We start from the raw sequence: 12577 nt of genomic DNA on the forward strand, positions 1-12577 counted from the left end.
TCTATTTGGGGCCCATTAAATCTTTTTGTGCCCTTCTTGCATAGCAGCACGTTGGGGCTGCTGGGGCTGACTGCACAATTTAGAAAAACATAGCTGTTGCCCTCTGTGATTTTTACAGCCAAATGTTCAAACAAAACTAATATGTAATGTTTTTTCCCCATTACAGAGGGCAACAGCTCTGTTTTTATGGCAGGCTTCCATTTTAAGTGTGCCATTTGGGTACAGGCTCCAGGATGTCGCCGTCGATTTTGGTCTGATGGCTACCACTTTTGCTTGGAGCATCGACATTGCCATTCTGAAAGAGAAATACAATTGAGAGCCTGTTTTTTTTTTTTCTTTTATACATTGTAAATGTGTTGAAAGTTGCTGAAAACAGTACAAAGTAGTACCAAGTCTAGAATAAACAGAAACTCATTAAAAATGTAGTTAAGATGAAAGACACTTTCCACTTAAGCGAATGGCTAAGGGGAAGAACACAAAGCAGCTATTTAAATGACAATTAAGTCATCAGTTTAATGCTACAATAAAATTGTTTGATATTAACATTATAATACATTTTTACTGCAACGAAATAAAATGTCATTTGAGTAGATAGTTGAAGTTGAGAGCAATTATTTTTAATATCCACTCGGTGTCAGTGCTGAGCGACAGAACGCAACAGGTCTGTAGCCAAGATAGCTTAAAGTCGCACTCGCAGAAGCTTCCACGTGTCAATCGCGTTCATTGTGAGTGAAGACGCGCTAAGAACACTTCTTTCGGGCGCATACAAAATAAGTGACCAACATATTCTAGTACTCAGGACTGGTTTATTGTGAATGAATATATAATTGATTCAGAATTAACACCACAACCACAACACACACCCTTGAAAAAAAAAAAAAAAAAAAGACTGGCACATGTTCGACGAAAGATTGAAATTCAGAATAATATAGGTTAAGGAGTGCATTAAATTAATCGGCTTTTCCAATGATTAATTATTCTTAATTATTATTGGGTACTATCAGTCACCAAACACGTGTTAGAATCCTAGGTCATTTTTCCTCCAGCCAAGTTTTTTTTTTTTATATATATATATATATATATATATATATATTTATAAAGCAAACACTACACATTTTGAAATGTGCAACAATGCTTTCTATATGATAATTTTTCAAATTTTGTGTCGCTTTAATACATTTTGAGTCGGCCAGACACCCAAATGTAATTTGCAGAATTTAAAATGTAAATTTCACAAAGAGGTACGTTCACTAGGGAAAACCGAAACACGCAGGACAATAGTTTAGGGAAAGTATGCACCTCTCTGTGTAAGGGTGATTTGCCAAATTGCTTACCTCTCTCTTGCAAAGCCCGTGAAAAGAGAAGTAGTGAGAGGAGAGTCCCTTTTTAAAGCAGTTCCGCCCCTTAAAACGGATAGCGGCAAATTTTCCTTGATTTTAGTGGCTTACTCACCGGGGGGGATTAAAACGGTAAAGGCCGCCAAACTGTGATGGCGGCTGTGCATCCTAACCCAATACCTTCAGTGAATTTTTTAATATTTACCGTAAAAAGCCTAATAGTAACATCAAGAAGCACACGAGGAGTTGACAATCGACACCTGCGCATCCCCCTTAATTAGCTAATAAAGCAGCACATCCTTTTTTCATCAAACGTTTTTTCCGCTATGTCTTAGGGGTTGGCATTTTGAGCGGTCATTGAACGCCTCGCCAGTTTGTGTTAAATGCGCTCCAAGATTTTGCTTCTCCTTTTCTGCGTGACGTGGTTTGAGTTCATTTGATCATGTATACCCAATGTTAAGAAACATCCGTGTTTCACCAAGTTTATGATTGCGTGCGTATTGAAGGAATCTAGAAAAAAGCTTCTTGGCTTAAACTAGTTCCTAGCGTGCTCGTTTTTGTTGAAAGATCGCACATACCACAGCATAGTGAAACAACTGATTTAATCCAGACAGAGAGTGGAAAAGTACACGAGATATCCCGGACCACTGTCGCCAACCACGTGTAGCTGCAACAGTGACAAACTTATCATTCTTTGCATCCTGTTCTTATACACTTTAGGTGATGGGGGTTTGATGAGTCCCAGTGTGTGTGTGTGTGTGTGGGGGGGATGTGTGCGTGCGCGTGAGTGTGGGTGTTTGCGTGCGCGTGAGTGTGGGTGTGTGTATGGGTGTGTGTGGGCAGGTTGGTGCGTGCGTGCGTGGGGGCCTGTTTGTGTGGGGATCAAAGGTCTTTGTTCTTTTGACGCGGGAGGGGGTCTGACCACCATAAACCCCGGCTGGTATCTTCTCCTGAAGATCACACCTGGCCTTTTGTTCCTGAAGGAGTGTTGTCTCGGGGGATGCCCTCTGTTCTTGTTGGAGGAGCCGACTTGTCTTTACTCCCCTTGGGCCAGGATCGTATCTGCTTTATACTGACATTCCATTGTCTCAATCTTTATTAGAATAACACAGTTCAATGTACACACTATTTTATTGATATTGAAATTGGCAAATATGAATTTCCTTCAATCCCCCGATTGACCTCTAATTTATTAGAGGTCATACAGCAAATGGATATACAGTGGGCCCCCGGGTTACGAACTTAATCCGTTCAGCGGCTACGCTCGTATCTCGAATTGCTCGTATAGCGGGCAATCCAAACCCATGTTAATTCGTGAATGCGTGCAACGCGCGCCGAAGCCTTAGGTAAAAACGACACACAGTATACATATATTAAAATTGAGTGACATAATCTGCTGTACACTTGCATTATATAATAAATACAATGGATAAATAGCTTTTACCTTTGAAACGACGAGACTTGAGCTGGGTGTAACCAGAGGGGGACAGAGTCCAACGTTCAAAGTTAATACGGCGATAGATATGCTATTGGTCTTACAGTGTTACAGTAACTCTTTCAGTCAGGGTGCAAATCACGCAGATACTAAAACATCATCCTCTTATTTCTTTCTTTACCGCTGCTAGTAATTTTAGAAGCTATGTCTAACAGATAAAGTTTGCAAAGTCTTCACAACATTCCATTTTTCACTAATTTTCTCTCCTTCCTTCCATCCTGTCCCATCAAGCTAGATAAAGGCGTTCGGCCAATAGCATATCGGCATTTCTGTGATTGACGTGTGACACCGGCCAATAGCATCTCCGTGAGTGAGACCGGGTGACCTTAATCGACCAATAGCATATTCGCATCTCCGTGACTGACTGATAATTATTCGCACTTTTTTTTTTAAACGGTTGGAATGTATTGACAATTAATTTAAAAAAAAAACACACATTTAAACCAATGACAATTCTTTGTCCTGCAATCGGCACATTTAATTTCATGTCAGCTGTTTTTCCCTTTAGCTGTACAAACACTACACTTAAATGGTAATATATTTAGACACCGTGAGTGAGACAGTCAGTGTGACGTTGTAAGTCCAATAGCGTTCACGTTACTGCCACAAGTATCTACTGATTATTGATGACGTCGCTACTGTTGATTTTATTGACGCAATTAAACGAGAACATTTCTACATACTCAATGGCCGGCTTGTCGAATTGCTCGTAAGGCGAGAGGTTTGTTCGTCAGCGGAGGACAAAAATCTCCCTGATCCACGCTCGTAAGGCGAATTGTTCGTAAATCAGGGTGCTCGTAAGCCGGGGGCCGACTGTATTCAGAAGGCAATAGAGTCATAGCTGGGTGGACGTCCGGCGGCCTCCACATCCACTGGGTCAGGCATCAGGGGCACAAGATGGTATTGCCCGAATGGGTCCCTGTCCTCGAAAGCCTTGTGCATGATTCTGAGAACAAGACCCCTGAGACACGGCACAATACAACACCCACACAGTGATAGCATCCCCAAAACAATTAAGATAGTGGATCCCAAAGTGACAACCAAACCCTTCCACTTGCTAAAATACTTTGACAGGACCGAATGGAAGAGGTCGTCCTCCACCCCTGACATAGTTTTTAACTTAACGGACATCGCTTGCAAACCTTTCATGGCTCTGGTGATTTTCCCATCTGGCGCCGTGTTATTCGGGATAATGGTGCAACAATATTCCCCCACGTGAGAACAAGCACCCCCCTCCTCAGCCAACATGCTATCGAGGACTAGGCGGTTCTGGTAAGTCATGATGGAGGTGGCTGACAATTGTTCGTGTACCCCTTCAGCCAACAAGGATGTAAAGTTTACAAGATGCTGAATTTGGTAATGATGGAAATTAATCAAATCTGTATTTTTGTTGGGCGTGATCCAAATAAAAATACTCTCGAACCCAGCGGCTATCTGGCTGCGAGCTTTGTATTCTTCTGGAACCCCGCGGGGGATGCCAATTGCATCCAAATAGGTTGGGTCGTCTGCAGCACTCCAGGCGCTTCCCCCAACATCAAAGCCCGCAATCGCGCGGCGGCTCCGGGTGAGCTCCCCCCACCAATCACCAGCCCAGGAGAACGACCCCATAGACTCCATCTCCTGTTCGAAAAGGGGTTTGACAACTGTGGGGGTGATCATAGATACTAACGCACACGTGCCAGTCCACCCCCACGGCAATCTGTCCCACAGTGAATTGCCACCACACAACCACCACAAATCAGACCTTATCTTATCCAACATAGTCGACTCCTCAGCAGAGATGGGGGCCACAAAAGAACACCTACTGCCATCTAACTGACCCACATTTAGCATTTTAATATGATTCAGCAACAACAAATTGGTGTCATTCTGCTGGAGGCACGGGAGTAGCGGGACAACGCTCGCGTCGAATAAAGGAGCCCCCTTTACTTTCGAAAGCAGGTAAACATGATCCCACCGGGCACACTCCCCCACCAGGTTGTCCCTTGACATAAGCTGGAAAGCACATGTTTTCACGAACGACCCCTCCCGGGAGTAATCTTGTAACACGGCCGGATTCACGATCCAATTTAATTTGTTAGCAGAGGCACACACTAAACAATCTTTCCCATAATTCACTATGGCCTGCGCACCTTCCGAAAACACCGCCTTCATCCACAAATTGTTAGCGTTAATTCCAGCCGCTCTGCCTTTCACCTGCGTATACATGTGCTGGTAAACGGATTCTTTAATGATACCACTATCCAAATTGTACCCAGCCACGTCTTTGTCTAGAAATGTTACCGCCTTTTCCTCCCTAGGCCGGCCCGACTCGTATGACCTGGACCTGGCGGAGGCGAGAGAACTAGTCGGCCGCAACCAATTAATTAAAATAGTCCCCAATGGGTCGGTCTCTTTCGCATCAATCCCCAAAGTCAAAACAGTAAACGCGGGACTGCGCACCCCATTGACGCCCCCCCACATATTAGGCGGCCGATTTTCTTCAATATTCTTCAATGTAAGCAAAACATGGTGTCTAGACCCATCCGGAGTGGGATATATACTACCTCTTTCCAAGCCTATGCGCCCCTTCCACTCCCGATTCCGGGTGAGGGTTGGCTCCCAATAGCCGCGGCGAGAATGAATAATTACCTGGTCCCACCCAAAACAGGGGAACACACGCATGCGCTCCCTCCCACGGTGAAAGTTGTGCGGAACCGGTCGTCTCCTCACACTCCCATCCTCATGAGACAACACGCACAAATACACATCATATCCGGTCGGGTCACCCCACTTAACGCAATCGATAACTTTACACAAGTTGAATTGAAACACGGTATTATCACCGAATGTATAATTCAATACCAGGGCATTGGGGGGCCTCCACGGATACCATACAGCCCTACGCTTCTCCCGGACCTCAGCTTTTAGCTCCACAGCCAGGGTAAAGAAATTGACGACTTTGTGGCTCCTGTGTCGATGAGCATGTAAATGTCCTTTCCATCCACCCTTGCAGGGATCAGGGGTTCTGCCTTACCCCCGTCCCCGGCCCCCGGGCACCCCTATTCTTAATTGTCCTCCTCAGCATAAAACTGGCTGGTGACCGCCTGCTGAAATTGCTGCCGTGCTTGTTGTTGGCGTTGCCAGGGTGCTGGGCCGTACTGTCTCCGTCCTGGACCTCGTGATGATTGACTCCCCCTTACGCCCCAAACGGGAGGTGGGGCCTGGTGCTGGCTCTGGTTTGCCCAAGGAAGCCCGCATTGTCTGTACCAGTGGTCCGTTCCGCCGCATTTGAAACAGCCGTGACTTAGAGCTTGGCAAGAGCCTCCTCGACCGCCGTTGGTGTTTCCCCTTCCACGACTCGCTCCTCTGCCTCTTGTTGACCAACCCTATGCCATCCACATCTGCTGGACGGCCTCCTTCTTTTTCGCCTTCCCATCTTGTTTGTCTTCTGATGCCACTTTGCGTGTTTGCGCCAGTTGTAATTTTAGAAGCTTTTCTTGCATATCCTTTACCTCCTCCCCAGCTTTATCTTGCCTGTAAACATATAGTTTTAAATGGTGAGTCACATGTCGATTATAATATCCCTCATCACCATCCAGGAGATCAGGGTCTTCGCCAAGCTTCTCCCTGATCTCCATAGGAAGTGTGTCTAGAATCGCCATTCTAAATATCACGCGAATGACTTATCACGGCCTGGATGTGAACCGGTCTTATCTGTCCACAGGGTTAGGCAGGCGTCGAGGTGTGCAGCGGGATCCATGGTGGGCTTGAAGTCTGGAAGTTGAGGAACGGTCGGAGCGGAGGCAGAGAAGATGTCTCGGAGCACGGCGAACAGTGGCATGGCAAAAGGAGCAAACAACAGATCAGGTTCAACTACATCAAGACCCGAGCGCTTCATGATTTCATCAGATTGGTGAACTGAGGAATAACATGCCCGGATTAATCTTACCATATCGCCACAAGCCAAATTCATACCATCTGTGTACTTCTTTAATGATTGGATCCACGGCTCACCGCCACCCACCAGCGCAGGGAGCTTCTTCTGAAAAAACTCTGTCTTTTAATGCCAATTCTTGGTATATTAACCCCTGAGGGGCAGGTATCATAGGATAATTTCCCATTGTTGGGGCATATCTGTCTGGTGGTCTAATTGGGAGTCCCGATTTCGATCTGGTCTGGATGCCTCCCTCATGGGGGGGTCGAAAGGCTGTCGTCATTTGTTGCCTGGCTTCCCCAGTTGTCATCTGTTGAGCGCGCGCGCGTCGCAAGCATGTGGCAAGAAGAGAGGTGTCAATTGGAGGGGGCAAGGGGCGCAGTGGGGAGTCAAACAATGGACCTCCCCCCTCCTCTGTGTCATCGTCTGTGTCTACCTCATCCTGCAGCTGGATGTGTTCATTCGCCACATTGGCCCTTAATTCGTCAACTAATGACAACCGCTCTGAACCTCGTGAGGCCCGCTGTCCACACTCAGTCTGTGCCCCTGCGCCGTCGGGTTGTTTGTCATGGTGTCGGCGGGTTGCCTGGTCAGTCATCATGTTTCCCTCATGATTTGCCACCACTATGTCTTCCACCACAAGTCTCTGTTGTTCAGTCATTTCAGTGTTGGCCGTCCCTATTAAATTGACTTCCCCAACTAATTGATACACCGGGGCTTGTAAAGCCACCTTATGATTGTTTGATGGAATTTGGGATGCCTCATCGTATGCGGGTGGTGCCGTGGGGCCGCTTCGCTTCGTCAACCCAGATGGCATTTGGGCTGGCAATATTGGGTACAAAGAAGTTATTGCCGGTCCCTTTTTTGGAATGTCACAAACTGGTGTCGGCGGGTCCAGCTGACCCCTTTTTCCACTTGAACAGCAGCCGCAGCAGTCATTGTCAAACACATTTCATGCAAATGTCGGCGCAGCCTATCATACTCCTCTATTTCCTTTGTCAGATTTCTCTTCTGCAACCATCCACTTCCCTCTATCGTCTCCCTCAAATCTTTACCCAATGCAATTACTTCTCTTTCTTTCATCTGAAAATCTTTAGCCACAAGAGCAAATGTACATTTATCTCTATTAATTTTATTGTCTTCCTTCCATTTCCCCCACACGTTTGTCCATTCAGCTTGTTTTATTTTATGCATCTTCTTTTCCACGCACGACAACAACTGACTTTCTAGTTCCTTCCACAATTCATCCAGGATTTTATGCCACCGTACACCCTGCCTATCACAACCAAATTCACGGCATTCCACCGCCCATTCCTCCTCCTGGTTCACTGGGGTCACACTCATCTCTCGAAATTGTCGTCAATGGAGCTTTTGTCACTAACCTCAACACTGATCCGTGTCCTTTAACGGTTACCACGGTTAAATTAAGCAGGCCGTGTCCTTTGTTACCACGGTTAAACTAAACACCGATCCGTGCCCTCTACTGTTACCACGGTTGAATTAAGCGGGCCGTGTCCTTTGTTACCACGGTTAAACTAAACACCGATCCGTGTCCTCTACAGTTACCACGGTTAAATTAAGCGGGCCGTGTCCTTTGTTACCACGGTTAAACTAAACACCGATCCGTGTCCTTTGTTACCACGGTTGAATTAAGCGAGCTGAGCCGTGTCCTTCGTTACCACGGTTAAATTAAGCGAGCCGTGTCCTTCGTTACCACGGTTAAATTTAGTTAGCCGTGTCCTTCGTTACCACGGTTTAATTTAGCGAGCCGTGTCCTTCGTTACCACGGTTTAATTTAGAGTCAAAAATAAAATGATTGTACTCACAGTAAAATCCCTCACTGTCACCAAACAAAACACAGTACTTACAGAGACATCACCATATCTTCAATCTCACAAAATTTAGAATACTCAATCTAGCAGAATTCGGATATACAACAGGTTTCTGCTTACCTTTCTTTTGGTGCACCAGGGAGACCAAAGTCCGGCAAAATCTCTGCCCACTCCTCTGTCCTTTCAACCTGATCTTCCAAGAATCACGTCGGGGTCACCAACTGAAGGAATCTAGAAAAAAGCTTCTTGGCTTAAACTAGTTCCTAGCGTGCTCGTTTTTGTTGAAAGATCGCACATACCACAGCATAGTGAAACAACTGATTTAATCCAGACAGAGAGTGGAAAAGTACACGAGATATCCCGGACCACTGTCGCCAACCACGTGTAGCTGCAACAGTGACAAACTTATCATTCTTTGCATCCTGTTCTTATACACTTTAGGTGATGGGGGTTTGATGAGGAGTCCCAGTGTGTGTGTGTGTGTGGGAGTGCGTGTGTGTGTGTGTGTGTGTGGGCAGGTTGGTGCGTGCGTGGGGGCCTGTTTGTGTGGGGATCAAAGGTCTTTGTTCTTTTGACGCGGGAGGGGGTCTGACCTCCATAAACCCCGGCTGGTATCTGCTCCTGAAGATCACACCTGGCCTTTTGTTCCTGGAGGAGTGTTGTCTCGGGGGATGCCCTCTGTTCTTGTTGGAGGTGCCGACTTGTCTTTACTCCCCTTGGGCCAGGATCGTATCTGCTTTATACTGACATTACATTGTCTCAATCTTTATTAGAATAACACAGTTCAATGTACACACAATTTTATTGATATTGAAATTGGCAAATATGAATTTCCTTCAGTATGCCAAAAGACAGCAATTAATAAAGTAAAATGGAATACAATTCCGTGTCCTTTAACAGGCGTACTCTTAATTGAATTGGCTAGAGACGTCATAACTTTTACACGATACTCAGTTTCAGTAATATTCCTGCGTGCGAACAAGGACGGACTCGGACATTGGTTAGTCTGACTGCTTCTTTTATTTAAAATAATACCGTAGCAACCTCAGCTAACTCGAGCTATCGTGATTATTGTAAAAATGGGGCCCATTGAAAAACATGTCTACGCGTGAAAAATAGGTTTATGCGGCTGAAGGATCAAACTTCCTCGATTAGATTTGAGCAATTCTTGGGGGAAAAGAGGCAATCGGATATTACTGAAAGGTGCCCATCGGGAGAGATTAGAAGTGGGTATACGCAATACTTATTCTGCATTGAAGTGGGTATACTTAATATGCACTCCACTACACCACTGTGCGCTGACAGTTTGCTTCCCATAATGTGGGATAAAGAAGCTGGTTGCGTACCTGGCTACATTCGTCCAAGTTGAGATGACTTGCTTTTGGTTGCATTCAAATCGGGCAAGGGACACAATACCAATACAGAGGTATCATCCGCTCCACGCGATAAATCACAATATTAATTAGCTAAATACGTATTTTCCTGGAGAGCATTAGGCGTCCCTAACATGTCAACAAATTACCACATTAATTAGCCATGTGCTCATTGATTGCACTTAGTGCCCACAATAGGAAGCCTGTGGCGCTTGTGAAAATGGAAGAATGGATGGAACGAAGTGTTTCATCTGCTGTTCTTTTTCTTGCTTTGTCATCGTAGTACTTTTTTTTTTTAGATTTTTTTTTATATAAATACTGCATTACTGGATTTAAATAAATTTGTTTGATTAAAAAAAGAAAAAACTATAAAAAAGGCGTCTCCTTACATTGCAGTCTCACGTGATGACGGCTCTGAGTGTTAAAACCAGAAAGGGTATGAATTCAACATATTTATGAATTGAAAGACAGACAGTTCAATGGCAGAAAAAACATTTATGACAATGATTGGGAAGCCGTGTATTAAGGGATAAACATAAAACACGTTCTAGGACGGACATCGACATGGCGTAACAGTGAGTTCCCAGCATTTAGTAGTGGTGATGAAGCAAACAGTCAACTACCAGTAGCATCATGCATTGTTTACCAAACTTCAAATTCTATTGGGGGGGGGCGTTTTCCCACATTCCAGACCCAAAGTATGAATTTTTTCAACAAAAGGTTGTCAAGCCGACTGGGGACAAAATGATGGTTATACACAGGTTCACACGTTTGTTTATCACAGTGCCATATATTGTCAGAGGTATGATGTGAATTAGTCACATTGTAGGTGCATTACTTCACAAAAGTGTTGCTAGACTTGTGCGCTGTAATATGATGTCAGAGAAATCTCTAAAAGAAGACTAGGACAAGCCTAGCTGCTAAGTAGCAAAAAGAGTAACTCAGACCAGCCAACAGTGACTTTTCTATGCCAGGCATAGGGAAAAAGCTTGGGCAAATGATCTTGTGGGTTTTCCAACGCTAATTCAACGCCCAAGCGCTCCTGCCTGGTTTTTATTAATCCAGCAAAGCATTGCACATTACAAGACATAACAAAAAGAGCCAGTCGGGCGCCACCAACAGCTGGGCCAAGGTCCCAGCTCACACTTTCCTGCGTCAACAGCTTTATCTAAGGACTGGGGCGAGATGAACTAGGCCTGCACAGATGGATAGCAATGCACACTAGTCTAGCCAGACAAGAAATAAGCACATAATTATAACAACCTAAGATATGATTTCCTTCACATATGAGTAGACTGCAGAGCTTTGAGTGCAGCATACAGTCACTGCTCAGTACTGAAGAGGAAAAGCTGCGAGGCCCCAGTCGGACTGACTCCTTCATCCAAGGTTCTTGGAGTGAGTAGATCAATGTCAGCAGTCCAGGTGTTGTAAAACACTGTAAAACACTCACGTATGCTGGCAGCATAATCAAATTAGATGCTGTATATGTGATTTAAAAAGTAATTACGAGAGCAATATTGATTGGTAGAATATGTTTGAACACAGTGGAAAAAAAGTGAACAATGTTTGTTGTTTTTTAGTGTTGTATAAACAGTTTTGTGACTATGCACTGAAATGCCACCTTGCACATAAAAGAGAAGTGCTGCATTACAGTGTTTTAGAAGGTGCCATATAGTGGAAAGATAGAATTCCATCATACAAACTGTGCTGAAATGTCTTGATAAAGAAACAAGGATAAAATTGTTGATGAATAGAAAAGAAATTTAAATAATTAATAAATAAGTAAATGAACAAGAAGAATATTCGTTCTATAGCAGCAAATGTGTTTCCACTGGATGACACATTTTATTTATTTATTTTTGACTTTGAGGCATTTGAGTATGCTGGCAGCTTAAAACCTTAGTCAAAGTAGGGCTGAATGACGCTCAACTGGATGTTTGATATAAAGGCTGAAAAATAATTGCTAAGAAGGTTTGAAGGAAACTGGTTGGTAGAATAGGTTTAAAAACATTGGAAGACGGTGTGCAGTGTCTTGTTTTCTGTAGTTTCAAGGAGTTTCCAGTTGAATGACTATACATTTAAATATTAAAATGTTTACACCAAAAATGTAAGTGCTGCATCTTAGTCCATTACAATGTTTTAGTCGAGGGTGTATCATACAGTGGAAAGTCATCATCCTAACTGCTGTAAATTTTTTACAATGAAGAATTCATGATATGATAGTACATACATGAGTAGTTTTATATCCTTGAGCTATTGTGTGTCTTTACGATGTTCTTATTGTTTTGTTCAGCACTTTGGTCAGCTGTGGCTGTTTTAAAGTGCTTAACAAATAAAGTTGGATTGGATTGGATGCACAAAGAGTAATAATTAAAAAATGAAGTGAATGGGGACAAATCGGGTCTGAAACCATCACAGTTGTTTCCACTGTATGACACTTTCATTTTTTAACTGTAAACAACTCAAGTACCTTGGCATCATTAAGCCGTAATGGATGCAACACTGAGTGATGCTGAACTGAATGTTGGTAATAGCTGAAAATTAATACTAAGAAGGATCAGAGGAAAATGGTTGGTAGAATAGGCTTGAAAACAGCAGAAGGAGTTGTGCAATGTGTTTTCGTT

The 12577-nt window shown here is 44.0% G+C and overlaps 1 pseudogene; it reads right to left on the reverse strand.

Moving 5' to 3' along the window:
* Nucleotides 1-5879: 5879 nt before the first annotated feature.
* On the reverse strand, nucleotides 5880-6787 carry LOC148420762 (uncharacterized; annotated as a pseudogene).
* Nucleotides 6788-12577: the final 5790 nt, after the last annotated feature.

Source organism: Hippichthys cyanospilos, chromosome 7 (assembly GCF_059441005.1).
Source record: "Hippichthys cyanospilos isolate Australia breed blue-spotted pipefish chromosome 7, RoL_Hcya_1.0, whole genome shotgun sequence".
NCBI classification, from domain to species: domain Eukaryota; kingdom Metazoa; phylum Chordata; class Actinopteri; order Syngnathiformes; family Syngnathidae; genus Hippichthys; species Hippichthys cyanospilos.